The sequence below is a fragment of the Halichoeres trimaculatus genome, unplaced genomic scaffold (assembly GCF_033239565.1).
Source record: "Halichoeres trimaculatus isolate MK-OKI-2021-1 unplaced genomic scaffold, fHalTri1.1 fHalTri1_scaffold_8, whole genome shotgun sequence".
NCBI lineage: Eukaryota > Metazoa > Chordata > Actinopteri > Labriformes > Labridae > Halichoeres > Halichoeres trimaculatus.
In genome coordinates, this window is record NW_027437186.1 from 20,084,236 (window position 1) to 20,097,119 (window position 12,884).

General features: G+C 39.5%; 1 protein-coding gene across 5 annotated transcripts in view; it reads left to right on the plus strand.

The window, feature by feature from the left end:
• The first annotated feature begins 28 nt into the window (after positions 1–28).
• LOC141795172 (protein FAM161A) overlaps positions 29–12,884 on the plus strand; it is a 33,400-nt gene continuing 20,544 nt past the window's right edge. For 3 of the 5 annotated variants that reach the window (XM_074675961.1, XM_074675963.1, XM_074675965.1), the window contains exons 1-2: positions 36–112; positions 1,689–1,769. The gene's annotated coding sequence lies outside the window, so the exon portion shown is untranslated. Of the gene's footprint in view, positions 113–1,688; positions 1,770–12,884 lie in introns of all 5 variants that reach the window. The other 2 variants (XM_074675964.1, XM_074675966.1) reach the window with 2 other exon arrangements.

Here is a 12,884-nt window from a genome sequence, read left to right on the forward strand (position 1 = left end):
ACCCCGGTACACGCTAATGATTTGTGGGCTTTAACGGCTGGAACCCCTCAGATACCGTCGACACTAACTACTAAGGGAGCAAGAGACACTTGCGCTGCTTTATTTTCAACAGGTGAGTGGTGAGGAAGTTGATGATACCCCACCTTTACAGGACCAAATTTTCCACAGACTTTTTAAGTAGTTCTCTAGAAACCAAGCTCCTATTCCTGTTGCCCATGATGCTTTTAAATGAGTCGTGCTCATTGTCTTAAGGGCCCACAAGTTCTTGCTACACGGCAAATCTAATATTTAGCTATAATTTGGGCTCAAAATGACACATTACTTTCTGTTGTTTACTGTTCAGTTTAATAGTGTGGCATAATATAGGCTAACAGGAATGCCAAATTAATGTAAGTAAGCCACGGTATTCTAGCTAGCAGTAAAATTAGGGAATGAGTTAAACCAAGTTCTCTTTTTGTGACTCAGCAATAGCCAAATTTCCTCTTCAAAATGTAAGTATGGCTGAGTTTATCAATTTTTGAGCTCTGTGAAGGAAATATGTTCAAACTTTGTATGTCAAATGTTAGGTACAATTTACAGCCTGAATGGTTGAGCATTCACAAGCTTCCCAGCCTGATTTTAGAGGAAAATGGCTGCAAAATTCTGCTCCAAAAAACAAGTAGATTTGTTCATTATTCCTGGGAAAACCCTTATTATGAAAAAAAAGACATGATAAACTTCACAGTAGAAACATGTAGTGGAGAAAAACCTAAAATGACTTAATGCACTGTTCCAAAAGGGATCTTCCCCACACGTTACACAGGTGGGGAGCTAAACAGTTGTCAACACAAAAAACCCTTGAGACTTTTGACAATGAAAATCAAGCTGTACTCAAAGTCAAAACATTTCTAACCTGTCTCCTTAACACAACAGCTAATGCTAAATTACTTAACGTTTTTATCCACTAGCATGAAATATGAAAATGGTAACTTGAGAATTTAAAGTATTATTGTCTGTTTTTGTGAGGTCTGGTGCACTCACAATGCAGGTAAGTCAGCTAACTATTGGGAGTGGTATTAATCCTTTGGGCAACCTCCAGACACTAGAGTAAATGGGTCTATTTCTTATCATGTGAAACTTTACCTGGTTATAAAATGATGAAAACTAAACCAAAAATGGTGCATGCTAGCTGAAGTCCCATAAGTAATAGATGTGGCCCAGCACTACTTTATCATTTCACAATTACCTGAAACTCACTAAAGTCAAGCTGGTCTTTAGTTAAGCATTAGCTGTATGCTCTTTGCTGTATAGTCTGTAAGGACAATTTTACAATGAAAAATCAAAGTATCATTTTCTGTCTGTGCATTGATGCTACTGGAGTGTCCCTTCAGGTGTCACATACTGTGAATGGGTAAGGCCAACTTGCACATTGTCTCTGTTTTTGCTGAGTTACGAGCAAACATTGTAAATGTCAACAGTCTTTGAAGTAATATAGACCGGTTACGCTTGTTTCAACTGAATATGAAAGTAACACTCCTCAACTGAAAAAGTCGTATCTCGCTAGTTTATTAAATTATAAAGTTACTGAAGCCATCTTGCCAATCATTTTTATTGGACATAACTTTTCCTTACACTTGTTATTTAATTTAACTTACTTTTCATTAAAATCGTGGCGTCACAGGTGTCTCAATCACTTTTTTTTGGTCTAGAGACCTCTGTGGTAAAGGATGCTAAACATTGCTGAATGGGACCAAACAAGAGGCACACAGATGGCAGTTTGGAAGCTGGAGGTATGTGTTGTGTGTATGTGCCATGGGTGTGGGGGTCTCAGAACAGTAGGGGGCCAGTCCCCAGGCTGTCCTCTTTTAATGACCCTGACCACAACAAAGAGGGTCTGCTGTGTGGAGTACTGGGGGCTCTAAGTCCTCCTGTGTAACAGACGCACAGCTGGTCACCCTGTGGAAACAATGGATGCCCAGCCTGTACTCATAAATAATAACCCTGAGGTTCATGTAAGATTATACAGTGCATGCAAGTTCTGAAACTACCTATCAAGTATTTAACTTCTGTCACATATTGAAAAGTTTACATACAGTACTCATGCAGTGGATTCTTCTGGACTTACAGCTATTAGAGCTACTGTAGACTGAGCTCAACTACGGCACAGGTGGCTGACATCATGCATAAAACACTCAAAACAGACTGTGTCTTTATGCTAGCACGACTTAGATTTTATATGTTATATTTTATGTATTTCAGTCTAAATAGACCCCTTCCAAATTAAAACAAGAAAATCAACCATTCATTGTCCTGAACAGAACATCACAACACACATCTTTAAAAAGGTTGACTATACTTATTTCCTTGTACTGTGGAACTCCTTTATTATTAAAAGCTTCTCAGTACAGAGAAATGAGCCATACCCATTTGCCAAGTGAACTGGTTCTTCATTACAACAGTCCCTACAGTAGTATGTATTTACACTGCTTGATAAAATTTCCTGTATTTCCTGCTGCGTGGGTTTCTTTTGGCTGAATTAAATAACATAAACAGCAATGAAAAGAATAAGATGGAACCCCAGCCCATCAAACAACACTGTTCCAAAAGAAAATGGCTCCAGTTACAGATATTGATCTAACTATCCTGCATGTAATCACTTTAGCTTTGTAATTGCCTCATTTTTCTCACAGATTAGAGTCATAAATGTGAATACATGATTGCACATATGGTCCACACCCTGCTGTGGGACAGGTTTGATTTAACATTAATTTAGTTGAGCATTTGCACCCTCAATCACTGTGAGCAGAGCTCAGGCTGATGTTCCCTTCTAATGATGTTAACCAGACAGGATAGGATGACGGAGCAGCAGGGTGTGAAGAGGCCCAAAGACAGCCAGGACTCAGGTGTCTCTTGCATCGCTACTAGAGTCTCAGGTGGTCAATGAGGCGTTGTTTGCAGTGTACGTGATCACCCAAGGGTGTCTGTTAAGCACACAGTGGTACTTCCGTCACTGCTGCCACCCAGCTGCTCGTGGTATCAGGTTAAGTCAAAGTGGGGCTTGCGTGTGTCGTGAATAATGAGGTATAGGAAAAGAGTGGGGGGAACAAAGATGTTGCTGCACACAAAAACCTTTGATAAAACAATTGATCTAAACAAGGAATGCTTTGTTAAATGGAACTGTTTTCTTCTTGGAGGGTGTATCAGGTTCTACTGTTGCAAGGTTTCCTGGAATTAGTATTGACTCTTAGGATGCCTGGATACGACATGGAACAAATGGTGTGAGCGGGACAGATAATTTGTATTAATGGTTAGGTCTGGTCTTCTATGTATTAACAACAATGAAGAGGATGCTTTAGCCACACAGCTGTTGTGTGCCTTGTGTTCACTGTCACAAAGTTGATTATCAGTTAAGTGTATCCTTGATGTTGTTTACAGAAACCTAACATTAGTCTATCTTAAGCAAGCACTTTGTTGCTGTAAACCAGAGTTATCACTTAACTGGCAGAAACCTTAACCAGAATTTCCTGTGCACAGCTATCTGCTCTGGTCCAAATTATGGTACTTAACTCTTTTTTTTGTGCATCAAAAATATATTTTCTTGCAGACTTACACTCCATTAGAGCACTCAACAATCACTGTGGTTCAGAATTTCTCATGCCTTTTGCCCGTATGTGTAATGTGAGCTAGGTGCCACTCTGTTCCAGATGACAAAGGTGATTACGGCTTTCAGAGTTACTGAGCCAAGACTCAGCACAATGCATATTTTCCCAGTTCAGCTAACTGCCACAACAACATACACAAACTATCTATCTTCATAAAAAATAAACAAACTTCTTTGTTGACATCTAGAGTGCAAAAATTTGCACAATATATAGAAGATGACAATCTTTGCTTCTACCGTGTTAACCAGTGAATCCAGGAGGAACTGAATCATGCTACGAAAACAGAGTTTACCTAATCTTTTTTTATGACATATGCACCTGCACTGTATCAGTCTTTTATGGAGTAGGAAATCCATCGTTATCAGGGGAAACACGGCTCACCATCTGAAATCAGAGATCATTAAAATGAATTTAGCAGCAGATGATGTTTGTCAAACGGGACTGTGCATCAGTTTTATTTCCTGGCTATAAAGTCTTTGTTCTGTGGAGTGTGCAAATATTCATTTGGCTTTATATTACAACCATCAGTCAACATTATCTTATCTTTAAAAGTGAGATAAAAGCAATAAAGTAAAGTTAACATAGATTACTGACACAGAAATGACTCATTTATGCTGAACTCTGGGTAAATACGCGTGTGGGCGAGTTTGACTCTTCTCATATATAAAGGTAGTCAGAGAAACCCTTTGTTTACAAAACATAGTGAGTATTGTGACAACATGCAACAATATAAAATGTGAAACCTTGGAGCAGTGAACTGTTTCAGTGACAACACTAAACATGCAGGTACAAATGACACTCAAATAATCATTTCCTGGCTTGTGTCTGCAACCCAACACTGAGAATAAAGGCTGACGTCATTAAAATGTGCTTGTGAAAAGAAACTTTGAGACTTGCAGGATGCTGTTTTATGCTCTATTTGTAGACCTGAAATAAATTGAGTAACTTATGTTGAAGTTCTGGATTGATGAGCGTTCAATCACAAACAAAAAACAAGCTTTTCCTCCAAAAGGTTTTATTGATATATTATGTAAAATCTCTTCAGCATTGCAAAATACTTTATTATGGCTCCTCATTCTTAAAAGAAACATGATGGAATCTCTTTCAAACCTATGAGTGATTTTTTTCTGTGTAGAGTTGCTTATTTACCAGCAGAGGAGTTAAGATATAAAGCTAAAAGTCACTTCATATAGCACAGGGAAAAGAAATGTTTCTGCTTCAGTATTTTGGTTGTCCATTGTGCCTGGCTATATTTGTTTCAATGATCTTTGGAAGAAAACCTTAAAGTGATACTCCGGGATGGAACAAGTTGGATCCTATCACAAGGTTTAGGGCCTACAGCAGTGTTTTTGTGCAGCAGAAGCCCAGGGCGCACGCACCAAACACCCCCTCCCTGCTCCTCTGCTGGTTTCCTCTGCACTCAGACGGGGCTAATTTTTACTTGACCAAAAACACAAATAAGTCCACGCACGCGGCGTGCCAGATATAAACAAACGCAGGTAGTCTGCCAGGACGAAGAGACACAATGAGAACTAGAGCCTTATTTAGCGATGTTTTTGTGTGAAAGTAATGTTCTGAAAGATCTCCAAATAAAGCCTGAATGCAGACCGATAACAGATTTTTTTGGTGGGAGTCCGTTTATTTGTGTTTTTGGTCAAGTAAAATATGGCCCCGTCTGAGTGCAGAGGAAACCGGCAGAGGAGCAGGGAAGGGGTCTTTGGTGCGAGCGCTCTGGGCTTCTGCTGCACAAAATCACTGCTATAGGGGTAATTTCTGCCCTAAACCTTGTGATAGGACCCAACTTGTTCCATCCCGGAGTATCTCTTTAATATGCCCTCCCGAAAAAAGTTAATAAAATTTCCATAGTCAATGAGGTAATCAAACTCACAACAAACTGCTGTAAAACAGCAGGCGGAGGCTCGTCCAAGTTTATGATGGGCTCTCTCAGAGGCGACAGACACACTTAAACCCAGATAATAAATACACATCCTCCTACCCTCATGTGAACCACTCGAAGAACAATGGATGTCTGAAAGGAGCAGTTGCTCTGTTGTATGTGTGTCAGGTCAAAGTCATGGGAAAATGCTTGAGATACAGTTGCGCAACAAATAGCACAAACTACCTTTACATTGGTGATGTCATGCCAGCTGCCATGAAATATTGGGCATTAAGAGCTAATGCTTTGAGGCAGTGTTTTAGCAGAAAAGCCTATTAAAATGTAGGTCATTAGTTATCAAAGGGCACTAAGGTCATTTCCTCTATGTATACTATAAGCTAAATGAAAAGGGTGTTAAAACCGATTAAAAACGTATTAATTTGGCAACATCTACATCACTACAATTATATCTTTATTGCATAAAAAGTGCTATACTTTAATAAAATTTTTGGAGAAAATCCGAAGAGAGAGACAAATATGTAGACACAATTTCAGGTATCTGGTTATGATTTGGTTTGGATGGGAGGTTTATAAACACAGATGACTTTAAAGTACATTAAAATTATGATGTTATTGCACTGTAAAACTATTATTTGTAAGGAAACCATGGATTACAGTATGCAGCTATTGTAGTTTGTGTCAAACATGCTCAATTCTGAGAAGCTGGGTTCCTCTTCCCCTACAGTAACTCGTGTTTTATTTAAGGGGAGGGCTGGTTGAAATTCTTTGTCATTTGTCTACTGGAGGTTCCTCTTGGAGCAACAATAGCAGCTTTGTAGTTCATGTACAAATCCTGGCAGCGATGTCCTTGGGTCCTGTGACTTTGGGTCCCGGCGTCTGTCTCTTGGTTCCTCTCACACAATCCAAGCTCTCTTTTCCTCTGGCTGGTGCAGGTTGATCAGAAGGGTTGTAAAGCTATAAATAGCTAATGAAAGCTATCACTGATCAAATGAATACACTGGTAGGTAAATATTTAAGTTATGATCATGAAAGGAATAATGTATTGTGATCAAGATAGCACAACTCAGTTTCTCTACCTCGTCACTGTCAGCGTCTGTGATGTTTTCTTTTCTATTTACTGGTCCGCCATCATTCTCAGGTGTTTTCTTCTTGTGGTTTTCTCATCATAGACAATGGGACATCATATCAAGAAATGTTAGATTGAACAATCAGATTGAAAGGATTTCTACACTACTGTGGGGAAAAAAGGCAGAAGGTATAAGATGAAAAAACTAAAACAACAACTTTAAAACATAGGGTTGAAACAACTTTTGATAAATAAAAACAGCCTGCATAAGTCATAACAATGTTCAACTTGCATTGCAGTTTAATCATGTTGGTTTTGAGAGACACCATTATCTATCAGCCGATAAGCTGTTGAGTGAAAGAACATGCTGCTCAGCTGGGCTGTGAATGCATGACAGTGACAATGTTATTACCCAAGGCCGGAATGTGTTAAATTGTTAATCATTAGCTATGACAGCAGCTACTGTAGATAGTCACAGCTCTGCAGAACTGCACAGGATGTTCTTCTTTGGCGCTTACTCAGTGGGAGCAGCTATCACATCTGTATCTTGATTAATAGTGAAACTCATCCTAACGTCTCATTGTGACTTTCACTGCTTCTTTATGTCTAAGATGTCACTTGCAGCTGATTGCAAAAGGATCAGGGTTATGCAAACAAGGGGAAAGTCTGACTTTATCTCTCACTTGGTCATGGGACACAAATCAGATGTGTATGTGACGTGTGGAACTTTTCACAACTCTGCTTTTGAAGTGCTGCAAATGTGTGTGGAAACATACACAATGTGGTCAGGCACAGAGGGGCGCTAAGAACCAGAAGTGAAAGCTAAGTCAGTCTTGTCCTACTACACCTCACAGTGAACAGATTTCTGCTCCGCCTCAAGTGGTTTGAAGATAAATGTGTACAACACCTGTTGGTTTCTGTACTACGAAAAGCCTTGAGTACTGGCCACTGGAAGTTACCAAGTTTGGAATTAAGGGTGGTGCTTGAGAAAAGTGAAGGTTAAACAAATACACAGTTTCAAAGCTATCAGTCAAGACCTGTAGCTTAATCATTACAAAGTGAATAACTACCTTCATGTTTCCCATGAAGTGAGTTTCAGCTGGTGGTGTTGGCTGACCAGAGCTTTGATAATAAAGCTAAGAGACCTTGTGGAATGAAGGACATTCGCTGCTTACAAATAATTGACATAGTCACCTCAAATCACCGGCCACCCCATACTTATCCTGGTCTGTCCTTTCTCGGGGTGGAAAGCCAATGACAATCTTGACTCTTAAAGGATAAGTTCGGTTTATTCAGCTTTTACATTGTTTATAGAATGAAGTAGAACAAAATACTCACCCAGAAGTCTTTTCTGATCCAAGCAGTGTTTCGGGAGATATTTAGATCCAAAATCGTGCAGCGGACATCCGTATAATGGGATCCATTGGGGCATAGACAGCGCCGCTCCTAAAACTGCATTAATAGTCCAAAAACTCGTATTTTTCACCAATATTCCATCATGGTCCGCTCCGAGATAGCATGCTCAGTACTCTCTGGAGAGCCGACTGCGCATGCGCAGTACTTTCTGGAGCGCTGACTTCTTTCTTTGAGGGGCAAGCGTAAACAAAGTCTTTGTCAGTTCAGAGGTCAGTACAGCCGCACAGCGCTGTCTGGAGTGACACAGACTGCAGCAGAGGACTATCTTGGAGCGGACCATGATGGAATATTGGTGAAAAACATGCGTTTTTGGACGACTAATGCAGTTTTAGGAGCGGCGCTGTCTATGCCCAGATGGATCCCATTATACGGACGTCCGCTGCACGATTTTGGATCTTGATATCTCCAGAAGCACTGCTTGGATCTGGAAAACCTTCTGGGTGAGTATTTTGTTCTACTTCATTCTATAAACAATGTAAAAGCTGTATAAACTGAACCTATCCTTTCAGCATTGCATCAAGGGGCTGTTTACACGACAACGGTTTTAGGGTGAAACGCAACAGTTTTGTTGCGTTTCAGCTTCGCATTTACACAGAAACAGCGTTTCAGCCGACCTAAAACGCAAACTTTTGAAAACAGCCTCCAGAGTGGGATTTTTCTGAAACCTTGCCGACACCGTTGACATGTAAACGGTAAGCCAGCGTTTTCAGTGGAAACACTGACGTCACACTCCACTCCTCACAAACGCATACAACAGAACAACAGTACAGTTGTTATGATCGTCGCGAACTACCGTGTTGTGCTTGTGCTGCTCAGTCTACTGTATCTGCTGACTGTCTTCATATAAAATGTGCATCTGTTGCTCTACTTTTGCACTGAGTGTTCCCCAATACGCCACATGATTGGTCCAACTCTTCTTCGGTTAAGACCTCCCAAAAGCGGCTTCTGTACAAGACAGTTATAGCACCGACTACAGGCCTGGTACGCTTACTACAGTGTTTTCAGTCCCTTGGTGTTTCTGTGTAAATGCAGATTTTTTTTCCACTGCTTTTCAGCGCTTTCAGATGAAACGTTGCTGTGTAAACGGAGCCTAAGTATCACTCATGAAGAAACACAGACTTTTAGGTTGGGAGGTTAATGCCTGAACCACACACAATAATGCAACCTATATAAATACAGCAAAGAAGTTGAGTGAGTGAATTAACTGTGTTGATGTTAAGCAGACAGCCAGCAGTATTCGTCTGTCACTAAAAAAGACCATGCCTTTTAAATTTAAGGGTTAATAGTCTTAAAACTGGCGATGGAATATCACCCATGTGCAGTTGTTTTTGACAGAAAAATGTGCAATCAGTGCCAAAAGCCTTTAAGTCTCTGACTGTAAACATGTTTATTTTGCTGTAAAGTCTGGCTTTTCATGAGGCATAATGGTAACTTTGTGGTTTTTGGAACCAGCATTAAGTAGACGCCTGATAGACTGCTGTTTACACTCAGAGGTCGCTGCTTGGTTGTTCCATGCATTTTTCTCTTTTCCAAAATATGGCCAATGGACTAAGCCAAGATTGGTAAAAAAAAATGTGAAAGAGAGATTCATTTATTGTGCAAAACTCAGACATCTCTTTCCTGGCTGTGTTCTCAGATTTCATACTTAACTGTGATCACAATGTTTAATTAAACTGCACAAATGCACAAATTCTACATTATTGAGCCAAAAACACTGCTTTCTCTTACCAGCTGAAATGACTCATCCGTTAAGATCCTGTTCAGTCCTGGCAGCTGGAGGCGGGGCATAGAAATGTGATCTCAAAAAACCTGAAGTCTGTTGAGTATGGTTGAGAGGAATGGAGAGATTAGAGGAGCTAACAAGATGCATCATGCCCCGGTGATCAGCAGTGACTCATATTGTCAAAGTTTGTTTTAGCTGGGGTTGTCAGACTCCATGCAAGAGTTGTTTTCCTTATGGCAAACTGCAGAAATAAAATCTACACTTCACCACCTCGATGTTAACAGTTGAATAAAATGTGTTTCATTCTACCAACGACTTCTTTGATGCATTCATGAGATAACTTGCATGCAGAAAAACTTATCTGGTACATCAGGGAAGTCAGCTCATAGTTTAACAAACAGTGTAGTTTATTTGCAGAGGCTATTTATAGCAGGTTTGTGTTGTAGTGGACATCATTATGAGGCATTTGAGATGCAAATCACCTCAAGCTTTTTCTTTTCCTCCCAGTCATGTGTGCTGATTTAGATCCCTTAATTGTTGCTGATTTGGATAGGAAATGTGCGGGTTTGGATGTTTACGCTGCTTTCTGTTTTTAAACTGACAGCAGAGAGGAAACATTTTCCATAGAGATTTATTCATTTAACAGGGTTGGAGGAGGGTCATTGTTTCAGTGTCAGGTGAAAATTTGACAGAAATTAGTCACACTTTATTAACATCTTTAGCTATTACTCAAAATTTTGTCAGCAAACTATGACAGTATCTCAAAGATTTACAGAAATGTGATAGGTGACATGACATATTTAACCTCATGACGACAGGTCATCATCTCACTGAGGTCATAGTGTTTCAGAAAATGGCTTTCTAGACATCATGCTATTCAGAAACCTGTGAAGAAAACTTTAGTTTAATATTTATTTATTTATTTATTTTACCACAGATGTTCACTTGGATTTCTTTGGACCTGATATTTCAGTAATTACTACAAGAAAGAAGTATTTCATGTTGATCCCCCAAAACTTAATACACCCAAGATAACTTTTTGAGAGGGCTTTTGATGTCCCTATTTGAAAAAACAAAACAAAAAACAAACTGTTTCTTTAGAGCAGTGGTCCCCAAACTATGGCCCGGGGGCTGGATGCGGCCTGCCTCCTTGTTTTGCCAGGCCCCCTGAACAAAACCAGAGGTACATTATGATTTTTTTTTTTTTTTTTCAGTCTGGCCACGTGATCGAGACTTACACATGCATAGAACATAATTTTCTATTCCACCCTTCTGCAGTTTGTGCCCTATCTGAAACCCCTCCCTTAAAAAAAAATAATCCTGTTTTACAACCATACTGGTAATGAAATGTATTGTGCTGGTAGGTGTTGTATCACTTAGTTCAGTTTCTGAGCCTGCTTGCTTTCTGGTTTTCACAGTAAAGTCAATGAGAGAGAGCTGCAAACAGTGGTGTCTACAAGAAAGTTAACATTTGATGGTCTTTTTTCTGTGAAAAACCTGAAAGGGGTTATATAGTTATTATTTGTTTTATAAATAGTGTCATATATTGCATTAATAGTGTTGTTATTTATTTACTGATTTTTTTCCTGTCAAGATCCCAGAAATGGTTATTAATATTTGGTTATGTGTGGCTTTCTGGGAAACAATAACTATTTACGTTTGGACACCTCTGTGATCATCACACTTTTTTTTTTTACAAACTGACCTTGGCCCCCATCAGAGAAGGGAAAGTTGTTTGGCCCTGGCGGGAAAAAGTTTGGGGACCCCTGCTTTAGAGGTTGTCAACTCCAAAAAATCATCCAGGACACAATATTTTCAGAACAAAAGCTTACACTGATTACAATCTGTCCCTGGCATTGTAAGCTTTGCAGAACCAAAGGATCTAGTTAGGTTAAAAGAGAGCCGAGTATGTGACATGACAAACTGGCTCCAAACAGTTTGACATAAATCACTGAAAGACTTCATCAGTGCAGCAAAACCGGTTAGACAGATCTTGTCATGATAGCTTTTGATTTAGTCAGTGTTTTACATGTTAAAATGCACAATTAAAAAAAGAAAACAAAACATAATAATAAGTTTGTTCAACTAGAATATCATGATGTAGGTGCAACTATTTGTCTTCTTCTCCACAGTGGATCACATCTCCGGTAGGTGGGTTTAGAAGAATTCAAGCTGTTCCTAACAACATTTTTTAAAGAAAAAAAGAGTATAAAAACACTTAAAGTTGAACCTTTTCTGTCATTAAATTACCTCCTCTAGGAGGAAATGCCTCAGACACCACCTACTGTAACCTCCAACTGTAACCCCCAGGCTGCATCACACTGTCTGCATCTGTGGTCTCCCCACTCTCCTCAGAGCTATGCAATTATCCATGATGGGCCTCCATCATCGTTATCACATGTGTGTTTCAAGAATGTCATTTGGAGTCAGAGAGGGAGGAATGGAGAGACTTGTTGTTTTTCTTATAAGTCACATCTCTAGTTAAGGGCGTTCTGCTCATTCCTCAACCATTTTAAGTTCAACTCACTTTAATATGAAGTAGCTGGGAGTGGCAGCTGAATTAACCATGTTGTGAGGAGCACAACTGGGCTGAAGAGGAACCAATGCTGCAACATAATGAGTGCCTGCAGGCTTGAAGAAGTGGAGACTCACATGCCAGGGCTTTGGCACGGGTGTTAGTGTGGACACGTGATGATTCCTTCTCCTTTTTTCTGTTTTGGGGATCTTTAAAACAACCAGAGAACAGGCTTGTAGATACTGATGGCTCCTTACAATCATGGTCAAGCTGGCCAGATAGCCCTGCCATGATTTTATAATCTAATACAGAGGTTCATAATGCAATGTGAAAGTGTGCCCCTAAATGTCAATGGAGAAAAATGCATCCTAAAATACAGACTTGTAATGATAATAACAATAGTAACTTCTTCTTTTGAGTTAATTTTTTTTCGTCAAAATAGTAAGTTTAATAATTTTCAGTTAAATCAGTCTTTTTCAACCTTGTGGTCGGGACCCCAAGTGGGGTCGCGTGGAATTCAAATGGGGTCTCCTGGAATTTCCAGCAATTAATATAAAAAAAAAAAAAAAAGATTAAAAAAATACCAATACATTTTTAATGATTGAATAGGCCCATATATTTCATTT